The sequence below is a fragment of the Triticum aestivum genome, chromosome 1B (assembly GCF_018294505.1).
Source record: "Triticum aestivum cultivar Chinese Spring chromosome 1B, IWGSC CS RefSeq v2.1, whole genome shotgun sequence".
Classification (NCBI taxonomy): domain Eukaryota; kingdom Viridiplantae; phylum Streptophyta; class Magnoliopsida; order Poales; family Poaceae; genus Triticum; species Triticum aestivum.
This window is the reverse complement of record NC_057795.1, coordinates 14,170,911-14,174,936: the sequence shown is the minus strand read 5'-3', so window position 1 is coordinate 14,174,936 and position 4,026 is coordinate 14,170,911.

Sequence of the window (4,026 nt, the reverse complement as noted above, 5' to 3'; positions counted from 1 at the left end):
CCAACTTTTCTTCCGTAAGCTTCGTCTTGTCCAAAGCTGCCTTCTGCGCCTCACCAAGGTCATGGTCCTTCATCTTCAGAGCCTCCTTCAGTTTATCTGCAAAGTGACAATGGGATCAGAATCAGGAATGGACAAAAAGATAAAGACAGTTGTCAAGATTCTCACCAAACATACCTTTTGCTTCATCCTTCGCCTTCGTAAAGTTCTCCTGAACAAGCTTCAAGTCAAGTTCGAGCTGGATATGTTTTTTCTCCAATCAGTATAGCGAGCCACAAGCTCGCAAGATTTCTGCGAAAGGACAGTCGACAAACATTAAAGATAGGTTGCTTCCGAGTGACTAAGAGAAAAATCGTAGCATTTCTAAGACTACAGCCGAATCAAAATATTCAACAGTAGTCTCGGGGACTACACCCACTGGGTGCACTCAGCGTGCCCCCACTGGTCCTACAGACTCGGTCCGATCAGTCGACCGAAAGAGACAAAAAGGTTATGATCCTAAACCATAGCTAACTGCCAGCAGTCAGCCACAGTATCATCATGATCTAAAAAAAAGAGAGAGGTTCTTCAGACCTTAGTCGACTGCCAGCAGTCGACCATGGTCTCGGGGACTACACCCAGTGGGTGCACTCAGCGTGCCCCCACTGGTCCCAAGATTCCATTCGACCAGACCGAGTGGAGAAGTTAGAGTGATGAAATTCAAAGTATAAAGACTACAGTCGACTGCCAGTAGTCCACCATAGTCTCGGGGACTACACCGAGTGGGTGCACTCAGCGTGCCCCCACCAATCCAAAAATTCAATTGACACACCCACTAGGTGTACAGATACAAAGATCTTCAGAAAGAAGAGTTTTCAGATACCATATCCTAACCGAACAAGCGGTGACCAACTAACCTAAACGTTGCTCTGAAGAACTGAGCTTGCATCATAAGCCGCTTGGCTGGCGTCCCGGATCGCCTTCACCTGCTCCATAATGACCCCCGCCTGGCGTATAGCCTCCTTAGCAGCACCCGCTTGGTCCTCTGGGACGTGGTGTGTGGCGAAAAGGGAAGGCGGATCAGCAGTCGACGACGAAGGTCGAGCACTCGTCAGCGGCACAGCGAAGGACACGGAAGTCCGAGTGACGTTGCCACCCTCCTGAACCAGCGTCTCAGGTGCAGATGCAACCTAAGCAGTCTTGCCAGCAGGCGCCTTTTTATTCCTCCTCGGCCTCAGCGGCGCCTCATCGTCATCATCAGGGAGATCAATGACATGAGGTGGGGCTATAGGAAAGATTCAAAGGTAAAAATGAAGATCCAATCGACCAAAAGCGAAGCTACAGAGATCATACCAAGGTTGGAGGTGGCAGCATCTTCCATTTCTTGGTCTTCGTTCTTGGTTGAGGTCTCGGAGGTAGCAGCAATGCGGATTTCTGAAATCAGTCAGTTAGCCAATGAGTCGACTAAGAGTCTATCCATGCTAAACGAGAAAACACAAGTTCTGTTGTTACCCGGAAATTGTGGGAATGGCCATTCTCATCTTGGGCACGGCCTTCGACGGCTTTGATGACGCCGCTCGGGGATGCTTCGGTGCTTTTTCAGTCGCCGCAGGAGAGGACGTCCGAGGGTGTTTTGTCGACTGCCCAACAGGCACAGTCGCTTTACCACGCTCGACCGTGGGGTCGTGGGTGAGCTTGGATCGCCATTCCATGCGAGGTGGGTCGACTTCCTCCTCTTCCTCCTCCTCCTCTTCACCGGAGCCGTCGTCATCTTCATCCCCCTCACCATCAGATTGCCACTCCTCCTGACTTTCACCTCCGCTCGCCTCCTCCTCCTCGACCTATTCTTGCACCCCGTTGGGCATCGAGTACATCTCAGTAGTGGCCTAGAAGACAACAAACAAGACAGAAGTCAGTTGACTGATTTTAAGCGAAGCAGAGTGAAGAAACAGGATCACAATCGGAGATGCAGAATTGGACCTTGTCTACTTCGTATGATTGGTCGAGTGGAGGAATCCTCCTGGCTCCTCGGGGGTTGTCCTTGTTCCCTGTGATGGCAGTCATCCACCTCTCCAGCGTGGCATCCTCAACCTCGTCCGGGTGGATCTGAGTGGTGTCTTCAGTGCCAGAATACATCCACATCGGATGGTCTCGGTATTGAAGCGGCTGGATGCGTCGTCGGAGGAAGACCTCCAAGAGATCCATGCCGGTCACCCCGTCACGGATAAGCTGGACTACACGCTCGACCAACACCTTAACCTGCGCCTTCTCCTCCGGGATCACCTTCAAAGAGGAAGGCTTCCTCACTCGGTCCATAGAAAAAGGAGGGAGTCCAGTCGACTGCCCTGGCGTCGGCTCGTCTTTGCAGTAAAACCAGGTCGACTGCCATCCACGGACCGAATCGGGAAGGACCATGGCCGGAAAGGCACTTTTCCCCCTCATCTGAATTCCAAGACCCCCACACATCTGAATCACTTGGGTTCTCTCATCAGTCAGATTTGACTTTTTCACCGTCTGGGAGCGACAGGTGAAAATGTGCTTGAAAAGACCCCAATGAGGCCGACTACCCAAGAAATTCTCGCACAAGGACACGAAAGCAGCGAGATACATGATGGAGTTGGGTGTGAAGTGGTGGAGTTGTGCCCCAAAGAAGTTTAGAAATCCCCAAAAGAAAGGGTGAGGAGGCAAAGAAAACCCGCGGTCAACATGGGTGGCCAAGAGGACACACTCACCCTCTTGAGGCTGCGGCACCGACTCCTTCCCAGGGAGCCGCGGTGATCCATGGGGGATCAGTCCTTCATTGGCCAGGTTGTCAAGATATTTCTGATGGATCATCGAGCGGATCTAGTCGCCCTGGATCCAGCCCTGCGGCAGGCCGGCCCTTGACGAAGATCCGCCCCGACTGGTCGCCCTTCCCTTCGCCTTTGTGGTCACCTTCTTCGCCCGCTCCAAAGCCGCCATCTTCTCCTTCACCATCGTCGCTGGCGAAGCGCGCACGGAGCAGCAGCGCTGAGATGGATGCGAACGCGGAGGATAAGTCTGAGGAAGAGGGAGAGGAAATGAGAGTGCACTGTTCAAAAACCCCCGTCCGGCGCCTCATATGAGGTTGCTTTCGAGTGACTAACTTGTAGGCCCGGGCGATCCTGTCAAATCCCGCAACAGTCGTGCGCGCGATACGTGGAGAAAAAGGTGGCGCGGAGATCGAGGCATTCCTGCCTTATCCCATCCGAGTACCGCGGCCTCCTCCGCCCCACGCTCTTCCCGAAATTCGAATCCCGCTAAATCCGCGAACTGCAGAGCAACTTGTCAGACGGGAGATTTCCTCCGCTCTGTCGTTCGGAGTTCTCCAAGTAAAGAAAATTCACTCGACGGATACAAAGAATGGATCAAGGCGACTGAAAAAGAAGTTGATGCCGTCACCTAAGTTCATTGATCCAGAACAAGACATGCTCATCGCATGAAAAATGGGTCGGGAGAGTTCTCAACTCCCTCCCCACTCAAACCTCGATCCATTCGGGGGCTAATGATGAAGCCACGTACCTAGGGTAGGGTCATGGACCTGTCCAAGGTACCCTCCCCAAGGACATCTCTGGAAGAAACCACCTGTCGGTCGACCTAGAAGTATTCCACTTGACGGACTTGAAGACACTCGGCTATGAGATCTAAAGTCATCCGACCGCCAGGAGATCTAAAGTCAGTCTGCACACAAATGGTCGGTCATTAAGTAGCTTTTATGGTCATCATAGCACTTTATGTGGGGCGTTACCAGTGATCCCCGACCTTAATGTACTTTAAACCCTACATAACTGAGGGCCCGAGGGGTCTGGCGAACTCTATATAAGCCACCCCTCCTCAGTGTAAAGGGTTCACACCCCTGTAACTCATACGCATATAATCCAATCGACCGCCTCCAGGCTCCAAGATGTAGGGCTATTACTTCCTCCGAGAAGGGCCTGAACTCGTAAATCTCTTGCGTATACAACTACTCCATAGCTAGGATCTTGCCTCTCCATTCCTACCCCCATATTCTACTGTCAGACTTAGAACCAC